Source organism: Bos indicus x Bos taurus, chromosome 13, assembly GCF_003369695.1.
Source record: "Bos indicus x Bos taurus breed Angus x Brahman F1 hybrid chromosome 13, Bos_hybrid_MaternalHap_v2.0, whole genome shotgun sequence".
Taxonomy (NCBI): Eukaryota; Metazoa; Chordata; class Mammalia; order Artiodactyla; family Bovidae; genus Bos; species Bos indicus x Bos taurus.
The window spans coordinates 23,103,586-23,119,806 of record NC_040088.1 but is presented as its reverse complement, the minus strand read 5'-3'; positions in this window follow the sequence as shown (position 1 = coordinate 23,119,806).

The window sequence follows — 16,221 nt, the reverse complement described above, 5'->3', positions numbered from 1 at the left end:
GGAAGGAGTGAAGCAGGGAGACCGGTGTGGAAGCCGAGGCAGTGGCACAGGTGGTGCTTGTGAAAGTGGAAGGAAGGATTTGAATTCTAGGTATATCTTGAAGGATGAGCCCACAGAATTTGATGAATTTGATGTGTGGGTGTGAGAGAAATTGTTATGATATGGAATAAAATGCATGACATACATTTGGTGAGAAGGTATTTGTTATCAAGTGCTGCACAGCAAATGAACTCAAAACTCAGTGGCTTAGGATGACAATAAACGTTTATTATCTCAAACCGTTTCTGTGGGTCAGGAATTCAGGAGTGGCTTAGCTGGGTGGCTCTGGCTCAGAATTTTTCATGAGGCTGCAGTCATCTGAAGGCTTCGTGGGGCTGGAGAATTCATACCCAAGGCAGATGACTTACATGATGCAGGTTGTAACTGAAGAGCCTGGCTCCTCTCCACAGGCAGCTTGAGTGTCCTCATGACAAGATGGCCACCAGCCCCCCAGCCAGTGACCAAGTGAACAAAGTGAAAGATGCCGGGCCTTTTATGGCCTAACCCAGGAGTCACCCTCCCATTCCTGCACTACCTGTTGGCCGCACAAGGCAGCCATCAAGGCATGAACAGCGGCAGGCTGGGTCCCTGGGTGCCATCTTGGAGCTGGCTCCCACGTTAGAAGAGAATTGTTCTCCTTTCTTTTTTTTTTTTTTTTTGTCTTATTTTTTTAAATTTTGGTAAAATATATGTAGCAGAGAAGTTACCATTTTACGTATACAGTTCAGTGGCACTAAGCACATTTCCACTGGTGTGCAACCAACACTGCAAAACTTAATCATCTTTCCAAACTGAAATTCTGTACCTGATCAACTACAATGTCCCATTTCCCCTTCCCCCGAGTTCCTAGCAACCACGATACTACTTTTCATCTCTGTGATTTTGATTACTCTAGGTAGCTCACATAAATGAAATAATGTTTGTCCTTTTATGCAACACATTTCCCTCAGCATGGCATCGTCAATGTTCACCTACATTCCAGCATATGTCAGAAATTCCTTCCTTTTTAAGGCTGAGTAACACTCCATTACATACGCCACATTTTGTTTATCCATCTATCTGTCGTCAATGGACACTGGAAATGCTGCCACCTTTTGGCTGTTTCGAATAACGCTGCTATGAACACGGGGGTACAAATATCTGCTCAAGTCTCTGCTTCCCATCCTTTAGCTATGTGCCCGGAAGTGTAACTGCTGGATCATATGGTAATCAGGAAGACACCCTCGAGAAGGAAATGGCTACCCACTCCAGTATTCTTCCCTGGGAAATCCCTGGCGGGCTACTGAGCGACTAACACTTTCACTTTCATGGCAATTTAATGTTTAATTTTTTGAGGAACTGCTATGCTCTTTTCCACAACAGCTGCACCATTTTGTATTCCAACCAGCAGTGAACAAGGATTATGTTTTCTCCATATCCTCACCAACACTGTTTCTCTGTGTGTGTTTTTTAAAACAATAACCATCCTAATGGGTGTGACATGCTATCTCATTAATTGTGATTTTGATTTGCATTCCCTTAATGATCACTGGGCTTCCAGGTGGTGCTAGTGGTAAAGAACCTATCTGCCAGTGCAGGAGACTTAAGAGATGGAGGTTTGATCCCTGGGTCAGGAAGATCCCCTGGAGGGGGCATGGCAACCCCTCCAGTATTCTGGCCTGGAGAATCCCATGGACAGAGGAGGCTGCTGGGCTACGGTCCATAGGGTTGCAAAGAGTCAGACACAACTGAAGCGACTGAGCACGCATGCAATGATGACTAGTGTTGAGCACCTTTTTATTGGCTTACTGACCATTTGTATATTTTCTTTGGAAAAATGTCTGCTCAAATGTTTTGGCCATTTTTTTCATTGTGTTGTTTGGTTTTTTATTGTTGTCGTCTCCTTTCTTGGCAAATACATACCCTGCAAGCAGCAGCAAATCATCCATTTGGGATCTGCCTGTTTTCACTTAACTTCAGTTTCTGCCAAGCCTCACTCTATGGATGCTGTGCGGAGCATAACTCAAAGTTACCTGCGCTGTGGAGATCACTCCATGGGGAACCGGGTGCTGATGAGAGGTCAGCTGGTGACAGAGTCGCTTTTATTTCAGGGGACAGCAACAGGCAGTCCCAGGCCCCTTTCAGCCTTTGTGCCTGGCATGTCAGCTCCTCACATTGTTCTAAAAGTCTGAAAGAGTTTCCAGTATTTTTAAAAATTGGGAGACAACATCAAAATGTAGATTCACTGCTACTTGGGAAAAATTGAAAGCTGTGACCACTGGGCCTGCCTTGCCCACTAGCCGACATCACCTGGATTGAAGTGCCAGCCCCGCCCCCGCCGCCCCCATGCCTGCAGTGTTGGCTGCTGACAGCTCATCCCTCCAGAAGTCACTCCAAAGACTGGTCAGTGCAGAGGTCTGACCTGCCTGTTGTAGATCGTGACATTTCTGAAGGGCTGTCCCCACTCAAGAGCTCCTGATGGAACTCCCCAAGGCCTCCTCTGTTGCAACTGCCTAACCATACCACTCTCACTCCCTCAATATCTAAAGAGTGTTCCCTGGGAAACCACCGGCTCACAAATCTTCATCTCAGGATCTGGGGACCCTGACCTTCCAGAAGGATATGTGCTTGCCTGCTCCCCAAAGCCCTGGCCTAGCCCACCAGGCCCTTGAGTTCTCCAGCCTCGGTTATGTCCTGGCCTCCCCATAGTAATAACAAAAGGAGGAGCTAAGGCTTCTGAGGTGGAGACCACGTGCTCATGTTACAGGCATTATTTCCAGCATTTAATGCCCACAACAACCTCGTGATCCTGTGATCACTACATACTTATTGAAAATCCAATTAAAAAAAAAAACAAAACTAACAATCCTAAGTGCTGGTGGGAATGAAAATGGTACAGTCACATTGGAAAACAGTTTGTCAATTTCTTACAGAACTATAAATATAGTTGTAATATGATCCACTAATCACACTCCTGGATATCTACCCTAGAGGAACGGGCTCATGTCCACACAAAAGCCTGCATGCACATGTTCATAGCAGCCTTATTTATTATAATCACCAGTAATTGGAACAGGCCCAAATGCCTTTCAACTGGTGAATGAGAAATAAGTGGTGGTGTATTCATATAATGAAATACTACTTGGCAATAAAAAGGAACAGACTTCGGACAAATGGAACCACATGGATGAATCTCAGATGCATTATGTTGAGTGAAAGAAACCAGACTCAAAGGGCTACATACTGCAGGATTCCATTTATCCAACATTCTTGAAAAGGCAAAATTCTACAGACAACAGGTCATGGTTGTTGGGTGTATTCATTTCCTAGGATTACTGTAACGAAGTACCACACACCGGGTGGCTTAAAACAACAGAAACTGGTTCTCCTGTAATTCCAGGGCCAGAAGTCTGATACGAAAGTGTTGGCAAAGCTGCACTCCCTCAGAAGTTTCCCAAGGACAAGCTGTTCCTTGCCTCTTCCAGCTTCTGTGGCTCTCTCCTTGGCTTGAGGCCACATCACTCCTGTCTCTGCCTCTGTGGCCACATCAGCTTCTCCTCTGCGTGTTTGCCTCTCTCTTATAAGGGATGTGATGGCGTTTAGAGGCTGCCTGAATAATGTAAGGTAATCTTTAATTCAAGATCCCTAATTTTATCACATCTACAAAGATTTTTTTTTCCAAGTAAGGTAACATATATGAAATTCAGGGTTAGAACTCACACCTTTTCGGGGCACCCTTATTCAACCTACTGTACCAGGGATTGAGGGAAAAGAAATGAACTACAAACAGGCACGAGGGAAGGTGGGGGTGATGGAAATATTCTATATATCAATTGTGGTGACAGTCGCCTAACTTACACATGTGTCATGCCTCCAGCGGAACTGGGGATGAAGGAGGCAGGCTTGGCGCTGAGACTGTTCTCAAGGTAATCAATGCACTATTCATTATTTGGGGAGAAAAATGAGGTAGGGTGGGGGGTTCTGTGTTCCACTGCTGATAATTAAAAAAAAAAGTTTGAAAATGATCGGAATGGATGAGCTTCCCGCCAGCAATGACATTTCACAATTCTCCAGTTCTTTGGCTTTCAGACTCCTTCTTTCAGAATTTCACAAGGCTGAAGATGCTGCCCACTCTGGAGCCAAGAGGGCAGTTGTCTGGGATGCAAGAGCTGGGTGGAGGCAGGGAGAAGATGCTAGGGCTGGATGGAAATAATAGCAGGGGGAGGGTTCTGACCCCTCTTCCCACAGAGCACTCACATCCTTTCTCTGGGGACAAGGCCTCTGTCCCCTCCATTCACTCACCCCAGCTGATACCACACCCCCCCACCAGAAGCCCCCCGCCACCTCCTCTCATTGTCTGAAGGGCTCAGATGGAGGGGCAGCCCATTAACCCCTTCCTGGCCTCATTGCTTCACTCCGCAGCTGTCACACCCGCAGCCTAAGGCCCGAGCAGGAAAGAGGACCCGACAGTTAATCACAATTACCACGCAGAGTGTCAGCTGTGAGGCTGGCCTCCTCCATCGACTGCCAGCCGGCTCAACCCGGGGCAACCCGCACCAACCACGCAGCAGATTCTAAGACCTACAGAGGCAAAGAGAAGACAGTCTCTTCCTGGTTCATTTCTGGGGACTTCCCCAAAGACCTTGGCAAGGTGTCCTCCATGGTCAGGGCTGCAGCCAGTAGCCTACAAAAGCCCCAAGCCCGTCCCCTGCCCCCAGCACCTGATCATCACATGGTGGATTCCTCATCTAGAAATGCCACCTCCTCCAGGAGGCCTTCCTTGAGCATCCTGGCTGATATGGGGCTGCTGTTCCCAGTCAGCTCTCTGTACATGCCCTGTTTATGAGCTGCTTTACTTTTCCCAAGCACTGTCACTGCCTAGGATTGTCTCAGGTGTTGATTGGTTTAGCATGAATATTAGTTTCCTGGGGCTGAAGTAAGAAATTACCACAAACTAGATGGCTTAAGGCAACAGAAATTTATTCTCTCACAGTTCTGAACACTTGAAATCCAATATCATGGTGTCAGCAAGGCCATGCTCTTTCTAAAGGCTCCAGGGAAGGAAAAGGATGCTTCTTTGCTTTTTCAGCTGTGGAGGATTGCCCGCAATCCTTGGTGTCCTTTGGCTTGTAAACACATCCCTCTATCTCAACCTCCATCTTCATATGGTCTTCTCCCTTCTGTGTCTGTGTCCAAATTTCCTTCTTCTTATAAGGACACGAGTCACTGGATTACCTAATCCAGTGTGACCTCATACTTGATTACATCTGCAAAGACCCTATTTCCAAAGGAGGTGATCATAAGTGCCAGGGGTCAGGATTTAAGATCACACAATGCCAAGAAATGTGTCTTCTCTACATGTCCTAAGAGAGCAGGGCTGTGTTGGCCTTGTCATGGGATGGATCCTCTATGCAGCCTTGGTTTCAAAACATCACGTTTATCAAGGCCTCTGCCCCAGGCCAGCAGCTCTAATGCAGTCTCTGGCAGGAGAAGCCTGCCGTCTAGAGGGGAACAGACATGGAAGCAGGTTCCTATCCATCTCCGGGAACCCTGTGGTCCAGCTTGCAGTGAGCACCAGTACACATGGCAGTCTGGACAGATGAGGAAGAAGGGAGGACCATGGAGGCCAGAGCAACCCACTCAGCCTGGGGGCTGGTGAGAACTTCGCCAAGCAGCCAACCCTTGCAGGAAAGTGTGGCTGAGGTAAGAGCACAGGCACGCAGGACTGAGAGAGCACTGGCGTTGAGCCATCGGCAGGCAGGTGACAAGTACCTGGAGGGATGCTGCCTGGATGAGGCCGGAGAAGGCAGAAGCAGCTCAGAGTCTGAACTTTGCCCTAATGGTGCTGGGGAACCACTAAAGGATTTAAAGCAGGGGCGTGTTCATGTCAGGGCTTCCCCGGTAGCTCAGCGGTAAAGAATCCACCTGCAGTGCAGGAGCCACAGGAGACATGGGTTCGATCCCTGGGTTGGGAAGATCCTCTGAAGAAGGGAATGGCAACCCACCCCAGTATTCTTGCCTGGAGAATCCCATGGACAGAGGAGCCTGGCGGGCTACAGTCAATGGGGTCACAAAGAGTCAGATATGACTGAGCACTGAGCACATGTTGATGTCAAATTTGCATGTAACTGATCTCTTCATTTTTAAATTTTTATTTAGGTAATATATTCAGCTATGTAAGAGCTGAATTAAGAGTCAACAGGTGTAATGGGATATGGCAAAGATATTAAGAGTCAACAGATATACCAGGACATGGCAAAGAAGTCTCCTTCGCCACCCGGTTCCCAACCTGCAGGCAGCCACTGTTACCAGCCTCTCCCAGAGACAGTCTATGCAGATACAGGCAAATTTCTTTCCTTTTTAAACATAAAGGACACATAATTTACATACTGTTCTGCACCGTGCCTTTTAAAGGTGAAAAGGAATCATTTAATACAGTGAAATGTATCTGTGTAAACAATACGCAACCATGAAACAGAACATTTCCAGCACCCCAAGAAGTTCTTTCATATCCCTTCCCAGTCATTCCCTCCCCATGGCCTGGAGGAAGTCACTGATCTAATTTCTATCACCATCAATTGATTTATTTCAATTGTTCTAGAATTTCATATCAATAACATCACTGCGGCAAGTAATTTTCTCGTGTCCAGCTGGATTTTGCTCAGCTGTGTTCTGAGATTCTTCCAGGTGGTTGCATGGATCACTAGCTTACTCACTGGTGCCACCGTGTAGCATCCCACAATGTGGAGTAGCCAGTTTGCTTATCCATCCCCTGGTTGACGGACACCAAACTGGCTCCACTTATTGTCTATTACAAATGAAACCGTTATGGATGTTTGTGGACCAGTCCTTGTGGGAACATATATTTCTTTGAGGCAAAAACCTATGGGCGAAGTTGCTGGGTCATAGGATAGGTGTATGTTTAACTTTATAAGAAACTGCCAAACTGTTTTCCGAGGTGGGATATCGGATAGCTGTTTCATGTCAGTGCGCCATGAATGTCCTCGTTTGTGTTTATGGCTGCATAGTGCTCCAGTGCCTGCATGTCACCAAATGTGTTTAACCAGTCCCCTAGTAAGGTTTCCAGTCCTTTGCTGTTACAGACAATGCTGCTGTGAATAACCTTTGTAGATATGTCACGTGTCACATGGGTGAGTGCACCTGCAGGACACACTCCTCGAAGTGACAAGACTAATGGTTCTAATAAGACTAATAAGCCTCTAGTGTCCAGGCTTCACTTCTTCCTTTGAGACAGAACCCACTGTTTTCATCTGGACACAGGATGCCTGGAACACACACTGTTTCTCAGCCTGTCTTGTAGCTTGCTGTGGCCATGCAATCAAGTTTTGGCCTATGAAATATAAGCAGAAAGATCGCATGTGACTTCCAGAAAGGGTCTTTAAAGGGACTTGACCTCTTTCTAATGACGGGAAGCCTCTCCCTCTAGGATGCAAATGTGATGGCTTGTGTGTGAGCAACCATTCTGGGCCATGAAGTAGAAGCCATATAAAGCCAATATATGAAAAAGATAGAAGGAGTCTAGTTCTCCAAACTACGGAGTACCATGCCAGGCCGAGACTGCTAGCCACCAGACTTTATTTACATGAGAGAGAAATGCCTCTACTTTGTTTGAACCACTATCAGTATGGGGTTTCTGCCACATGCAGCCACTGAGATCCTGTGCGTTTGTAAGTTTAAAAAGTAGTGCCGCATAGCTTTGCTTTTAGAAAGGTCATTTTGGGAAATGGAGTACAGGTAGACTGAAGGGCTGAGGAAAACAAAGAGACATCAGGACAGTGGTAAAGGGGAAGAATGATAAGGCCTGAGCCCACATGGGAGCAAGCAGATGGTGGGGGATGGAGAGAACAGCCAAATTCTCTCCAAATCTAAAGGAAAGAAGGATAAACTAGAAACGACAGGACAGGTGCTCCCATCCCACTCCACCCACAGCCTATGCTTTCATCTGACCCTCGCCGGCTTGGCCACCCCCCTGCAGAGTAAGTTCCAGGCCTCTCCCCAGTGAGCCAGTGTTCCTGGCTACACCCTACTTGCTGTTGCTGCAACCCTGTGTACCTGCCGACCCTTCTACCGGCAAAGCCCTCCTCGGCCAGGCCCTCCACCCCCTCAGCTGGCTAATAACCTCTTGTCTCTCCGGCCTTATCTCAGACTAGGCCTCGTCCAGCCAGCCCTCTCAGGCTCCCTCCTCTGCAGAAGGTCTTGCTCTGAGCCCACGCCCCGTTGCCGCCCTTCGACTAGCGTTTGCCAGGCGGCAAGTTATGATTGTACAGAAGTCTGCCTGTAGCACTAGAGAGCCTTTGGCTGGTGAGAGAGGAACCAAGAGGGGCCCAGCCCAGGACGCGGCATTTTTAAAATGTGACCCACTTGTCTGGCCCTAATCTGAGCACTTAACACTTGACTAACTCAAGAAATGCTTCGCAAAGAACAACGCTGAGGCTGGGCAAGTGAGTGAACGAATGAATGAGTGGACGAATGAATGAATGAAGCAACACTGACTGGGCGAGGGACTGAGCGAATGAATGAGTGAACGAATGAATGAAGTACCCACCAGGGGGCGGTGGCGCTTTGCCTCTTCAGACTGGGAAGAGCCGCTTTCCCACTGCCCCTCCTCTTCGGGTCTCGCCACACACACACACACACACACACACACACAGCCCCACGAGGGAATGGCCTAGCCCCGCCCGCCCCCTCCCCGCCTCAGATAATTAACTCGAACCAATAAAACGCTGATTGCGGCGCCTTTGTACGCGCCGCCTCGGCATTGTCATGGAAAACGGGGGTCCGCTCCCCATCCCGGTTGCCCGCCCCTCCCCAGCACCCGCAGCTGGCCCAGAGTCGGCCCGAGCCACCTGGACGGGACCGGGGGACCCCGAGCCGTCCGGCGCCCCGTCCATCTGCTCCTGCTCCCCAGCCCCGCCCGCGCCGTCAGCTGCGGACCCGACCCAGCCCCAAGCCGGCGAGGGCTGCCTATGAAGCCCGCACCTCTCTCCTCCGCCGCACCCCGCGGGACCTGGGAGCAGGCGCCCCTGATCCTTGCCTGCAAGCCTAGGGTCCGTCCTCAGACACTGCTCGGGTGGAGGTGCGTTCATGGTCAGAAATATTACCAGTGATGAGAAGCCCAAGAGTACAGAAGGGAACCAGTGGGAAAGCCCACCCGCCCTCCATCCTTAGCTCCCCAACCAAACCTTCCAGAAACCTTCCAATATATGTAAGTACATATAGGAATATATTTTAATGAGGACACAAGTAACAAGGAAAAGAAACTGGAGGTAAGCAATTTAGAAACTGCCCTAGGTTTCACAAGGCTGTTCCCCCTTCGTCCTCACCTCCCCCACGACTGTCAGTTTGGGGATATTTCTCCAGAGAGCCTTCTCTGCGTGCACATTCATAAATGCATCTGCATATACACACACATGTACCACCCTAAATGGAATCATGCTCTACCTATTATCTACGGGTCGCTTTATTTTACTTGACAAGGAATGTAGTGAGATCCCTTCGTAGATGTGTCGTCTACAGAACAACACTGCAGCAGGCCCCTCTGATGGTTCCCAGCCCCCTTCAGCCTGGGTGTGATCTGCTGCCTGACCTGTGTGCCCTTCCCAACGCACTCACCCTTAGGGGAAGGTTCTGTCCCAGTGTCCCTGCATGAAAATGGGGGCAGGGTGAGGTCTGTGTGTTTCTGGGCTTCTGGGAACCTATCAGGTCTGTGAGCTGCCTTTCAGCAGAGAGAATAGGAAAAATAACAATAATAACAACAGCAGCAGCTGCTGTAATGCAAATATATCCAAAACATAAGAAACAAGACAAAAGGAAGCCTGTGTGTCTTTTCAATGTCATCATAAGCACTGTCTGATCAGCCCATCAGGGCACCTGTTTCTCTAGGTGATACACCTTTGTTTGACTTTGCTGTTGATTATTGATCCATGTCCTTGCTCAGTGAAGTTACAAGTTATCTTATAAAAAAGATACACAGTTGCAAATGATTTCTGTCCTATAGTAAAAATAATGGGAAAGCTTATGACTTTGTTGCCCTGTAAGATTTTCACCTCAGGACCATCTTGTCCTTTACTGAATCAGATTTACCAACCTTCTGTTTCCCCCATTACGGAGTTAAATAAACCTTTGACGTGTACTTACTCTGTATTTGCATGAGCTTCATGTTTTCAGCTTTCTGAAAATAATACTTTGAACCAGTTAACTTTTCTTGAAGGTTCACTTTGTGCCAGGCACCTCCTCTGGGCTTCACTTGGAAGAAGGAGCTTAGAGGGCCAACTCTAGGGTGACAGATCTGGGTGTGACTTCCCCTTTGGCCACTCACCAGCTGTGACATCTCAGGCAAGACTTTATTAAGCACTATCTCTGTGCCAGGCTCACCTACATTCTTATCTTTTACTCAACTCAAATTGCATGACATCCTTGCAAGAGGAGAATGGCTTTTACATTTTCCAGTTTGTACATGTCCTGTGTACATCCCTTCCCTCAAGACTTGGGCTCATCGACTGTGAGGTGAGGTTGGTAATGGCAGCCTCCCAGAAAGGTATGAAGATATAGTGGGATAATGCTTGAAAAGACAGCTCCATCAGAAGTGCATCTTGGTACTTGTAGTTCAGCAGCCAGAAGCTCAGGGAGGGAAAGTAACCTACCAACAGTCAAAAGGTCCCAAAGCCTGGGCTGTCACACCTGCTGCCTCAGTCATGTAATGTCTCAGAGCCTCCATTTCCACATCTGTAAAGTGGGAATAACAAAAGCTGTTGCCAAAATGACAGCAGACCCTGCCTGGCAAAGAAGTCAGCTCTCGTGGCAGCTGCAAACTTAGTTTCATTGTATGAAAGCTGCAAAGTGCTTATGTCACACCTCAGGTCACCTGTTGAGATGCCTTTTGACTCTTGTTTTTATGTGTTTATTTAAAAAATATTTATTTACTTGGCTCTGCCAGGTCTTAGTTGTGGCATGTAGGATCTAGTTACCTGACCAGGGATTGAACCTGGGCATGCTGCATTTAGCCACTGGACCACCAGGGAAGTCTCTTGGCTCTTGTTTTAGAACTAGCTCCTAAGAGGAGGGATATTTTTCTTTCTTTCACCCCAACAAGATGATGGCTTGTGTTCTGAGTTTCAGGCTCTTGTTAGGGGATCCTTGGCAGCCTCTTTGTTTTTCTAGGGTTTTCTTTCCTAAAATGGACCTATCCAGATTTGGGGTCAAAAGTAGCAGCTCCCAAGACCTCAGGGTTAGAGACTGTATTGTTTTCTGAGACTTCTGTAACAAAGCAGCAAAACAAACTGAATAGCTTAAAATAACAGAAATAATAATAGTATTGTCTGATAGTTCTAGGGGCTAGACACTTAAAATCAAGGTGTGAGCAGGGCCATCTTCCCTCTGGGGCTCTGGGGAAATATCTGCTCCAGGTCTCTCCTGACTTCTGGGCTTGTCCACAATGGGTGGCATTCCTCGGCCTGTAGAAGCATCACTCCAGTGTCTGCCTCCATTATCACATGGCCATCTCTCTATACCTGCGTCTGTGTCCAAATTTCCCTCTTCTCATCAGGACACTAGGCATTGGCTTAAGGGCTGCCCTACTCCACTATTACCACATCTTAACTTGATTACATCTGCAAGGACCCTATTTCTAAATAAAGTCACATTCTGAGGTTGTGCATGGACATGCATTTGGGAGAAGGGGATGTCATTCAACCCAGTACAGACAGCAAGTATCTCACTGGTGATCCTGAAGGGACCTGACCCTCCCTACATTTTCTGGATTGCTAAAACCCCAGGATTCCTGTGAGACCCTCCGGATGAGCAGTATCAAGTGTCTGACCATCCTATCAACGGAGAGCTAAAAGTGGCATTTCCTCTGATAAATAAAGTATGAGCATGCGGGTGAGGGCTGGACAATACCTACGGCCCATGTCTCTTCACTTTAAACCGTGCACGTAGTGCTTGGCTCTGAGTCGCCAGCAGGTATCTGGTCTGTTTTTCCTCGTCTGTCAAATAGGGCACAGTGAGAATACTTATACAAATTCTGAGAATACACAACATTCATGGTGATAAAAAGTCAGAAGAGTGGCCACCTGGCGGTTGGGCAGGAGGCAGCCTGCTGGGTGGGGAAAGTGTTGTATAGATATGGATAGTAGTCACACGGGTGTATACTTACACATTTAATTGCACACTTCAGATGTGTGTGCTCTAGCTACTTTAGTGTGTATTTTTTTAAAGGTTATTTATTCATGGCTGTACTAGGTCTCTGCTGCTGCTCACGGGCTTTCTCTAGTTGCATCGAGCAGGAGCTGCTCTCTCATTGTGGTGCACAGGCTTCTCATTGCGATGGCTTCTCTTGTTGTGGAGCACAGGCTCTAGGCTTGCTGATTCAGTATTTGTGGTACACAGGCTTAGTTGCCCCGTGGCATGTGGGATCTTCCCGGACCAAGGATTGAACCTTGTACAGTCCCCTGTACTGGCAGGTGGATTTTTAACCACTAGACTACCAGGGAAGCCCTAGTTTGTATATTTTAAACCTTAATAAAAAAAAGCTTAGGAAAGTAAGGAAAGGGGGAAGGAGGGAAAGAAAAGGGAAGGAAGAAAGGTGAGCACAGTGATCCTTGCCAGGTCTGGCTTCCAGGACAAAGTGGAGAGGCCCACCACCAGGCCTTCTTGCAAATGGTGGGCAGAGGGGCCCTGAGTTGTAACCCTGGCAGCAGAAACTGAACAATGGGGTGGTGTTGGGCATGGCCTTCTTTCTTTGTCCTCGCACCCCAGGCCTGTCTCCCAGGCCTCCCTCCTGGAAGATTGGAAGGAGGACTTGGGAGTCACATCCACTGGTTGTGTGATCTTGACACACACATCCACATGTTGCTTGCCTTCTCTGAGCCTTAGGCACCTCACCTGAAACATAAAGACAATACTCTCAGAAGTGTGGCAGGGACTGGGTCACTGGCTGGTGGTGGGCCCTGGTCAGTGGTTCACGCTGCTGCTGCTCTGCTCATAGCTGCTCCTCCTAGCCCAAGCCCAGCGTGGGCAGGGACCCAGCCACACTGTTCTATCGTGATTATAGGCAGGTGAGAAGCAGTGCTGGATTCCTGGGGTCAAGTCCTGATGTCTCTCCCTCACCACCTAGGTGACTATAGGTCAACAGCTTGTCTTGGTTTCCTCTTCAGTAAAATGCCTCCCCTCCTGAAGTTATCATTTCATCCACTCATTCAACCTGAGGCAGTTTCCCACACTTTTCTGTGGCTCAGTCTGTGTGTGTGATAGTCACTCAGTTGTGTCTGACTCTTTGTGACCCCATGTGACTGCCCATGGGAAAAAAAATCTAGCAAGAATACTGGAGCAGGTTGCCATTCCCTTCTCCGGGGGCTCTTCCTGACCCAGGGATCGAACCCATGTCTTCTGCATTGCAGGCAGATTCTTTACCATCTGAGCCATAGTGGCTCAGTCTGCTCATCTCTAAAACTGGGATTTAGAGAGGCAGAGGACTGATGTGATGATGAAAGAAATCTGCACTTAGAGCAGCGTTTGGCCCAAAGCAAGGCTGATATCACCCTCCGTGCCCACCCACTGATTGAACTCCTGCTGTGTGGGGAGTACCAGGCAGGCACTGCGGGGGTCCCTGTGAGGCCAGCCATCCAGCAAGTGGAGGAGAAGGGGGCTTTGGAGCACCCAGCCTTCCAAGGCTGCCGCCTCCCAGGCTGAGTGTTTGAGCTGTACCCAGGCCAGATGCACAGTTCTGCCAAGTAAGGTGCTGAGAGAGGCTGTCACCCCACGGCACAAAGGCAGCTCTGCACGTCATGGGCGGGGCTGGGGAAGAGCTCCAACCACCTGGCTCTGCAACTGCTCCAGGGGCAGCCTGGCCCCACGACTGTGCTCCTGCTTCTCCTCTCTGGTCCAGGAAGGATGGAGCAGGGCAGGGCCTGGGCAGGAGGCAGGCCCAAGATCCAAGCAGAGAAGACGGGAGAGCTGGAGCATAGGGTCTACAGGCAGGGAGGGAGGGAGCCCACGAGCAGGAAGGAGAAAAGGAGGGGAGGGAAGAATATCAACAGAGGAGCAGACGCTCACTGAGCAGTGACTCCTCAGTTACTCCTCATAACAACCTCAGTCACTGGCCTGTTACTCCTCATAACATCCTCAAGAGACATACCTGTTGGTGAGCACTTCATTTTACAGTTCAGAAAACCAAAGCACAGAGAGATTAAGTAACTTGCCTGAGGTCACACAGCCAGTACGTGGTGGAGCTGGAATCTGAACCCAAGACAGCCAGGGTCCACACTGTTAATCTTTATGAAGATGAAAAGGAGGGTAAAGGAGAGGGGAAGGAGAATGACTAGAAAGGCGGAGAGAAGGACAGAAGGCAGAGGGAAGGGAGGAAGGAGAAAAAGAAGAAATGAAGGAAAGAATAACAAAGATGGAAGGAGAGAGAAGGAGAAAGATGAGAGAAGTGGAAAGAGTGGAGGCGGGGGAAGCAAACATTCCATGGGTAAAGGGAGCCCCTCCTTGGGGACCTGGGAAAGGGAGGCTTCCCTCTGCCCGTGCCACCCCTCCCCCTGCTCCTGCACCCCCAAGAGCTACCCACCCCACCTCCCCACCCCTCGTCCCACTTACACAGCTCCTTCCTGAGTCACACACCAGGCTCCTGAGAAGGTGGAGAGTTGAAGCCGGAAATGGTGGCTTCCCTGAGAGAGGTGATGAGGCCAACAGCTGCCCAGAGCCAGCAAGAGGAGGTTGAGGGCCAAAGAGCCAGAGGGTCTGCCAGGCAAGGAGTCCCCAGTGTGCCTGTCCGGAGGACGTGTTTCTACCCCATAGCCCCGCTTCAGGGGGCTTGTCCCCAGTTCAAAGTTGAAGAAGCCAAAGTCAGAAGGTGAGGTTAAATCCCCCAGGGCCCAGGACTCGTAAAGCTCCACTGCAGAGCTGGAGCCCACGGTCCAGCCAGAGGCTGCTGCACCCTCAGCCTCCACGCTCCTCAGCCTCCACGCTCCCCAGCCTCCGGAGCCCACAAGGTGGAGGCTTGGGCCAAGTACCAGCTTCAGCACCAGGCAGAGCTCAGCTGGAGAAGTCGCTTGTACACAATCCATCGGGTATGCTCACCCTCTTCTCTCAAGTGACCTACTCAGCACCCCAGACCCACCAGCCTCTCTGCAGGACAGTCGGCCAAGGGCACAGAGAGGAGAGCCCAGGCCACTCCCATTCGGCCTGGACCAAGCAGAAGGCCCCCTGCCGTCAGCCCAGGCTGTGTCATTACATAAACATCAGATCAAAGCTGAGGCCCTGCTTACTCCTCACTGAGCTGATGTCCACTAGGGGCCAGATGGGGACTCCGGAGTCTGGGGGGCTCAGATTCTGTTTTGGGTGGCCTGAGATCCCTTTGAAAGTGCACCCCAATTTAATTCTGTGTATAGGTAACCTTTTCTGGCCTTTGTTTTTCATCAGACTCTCAAAAGGGGTTAAATCTCCCAAAAGGTTAGGAGTCATTAAGAGACATTCAGCTCAAACAATCGGTGACTTAATGCAGATGAATTTAGAAAATCACAGTAAAATAGGAGGCCCGAATCTTGGAATTCTGAGGATAGGGGCCTGGTCTATTGTAACCTGTGTCTCCAGTGCCTGGTTCACAGGAGGTGACCGAAAAATGTTCGTGAATGAATCAGTGAACAATTTACAGAAGGCCACCAGAGCAACAAACAGGAGGAGCCAAGAAGGGGTGGGGAAGAGCCCTCATTGTTTGATTCTGCAAAACAAATCACCCCCAAACTCAGTGACTTATAACTACAACAACCATAAGTTAATGGGTTTCAGGAATTCTCTGGGTCAGGAATTTGGGATCAGCTTGAGTGGTGGTTCTGGGGCTGCACTTATCTGCAGGCTTGACTGGGGCAGGAAGATCTGCTTGCAGAGTGGTTCATTCATAGGACTGGCAAGATGGTGACAGCTGGAGGTGGGCCTTTCCATAGGCTGCTAGAGTGATTTCATATACGGCAGCTGGCCTCCCCAGGGTGACCAAATCCCAAGACCAAGGCACTACATCTCAAGACCCAGCCTTGGAAGTCACATTTCACAATTTCCAGAAAATCCAACTGGTTACACAGGTCCACATTATTAGAATTCAAAGTTTATGTGAATTTCAGGAGAAGGGGATCCTTGGGGGCCACCTTAGTGGCTGGAGGCCACAGAGGAGTCTGAGGAAAGGTGAGA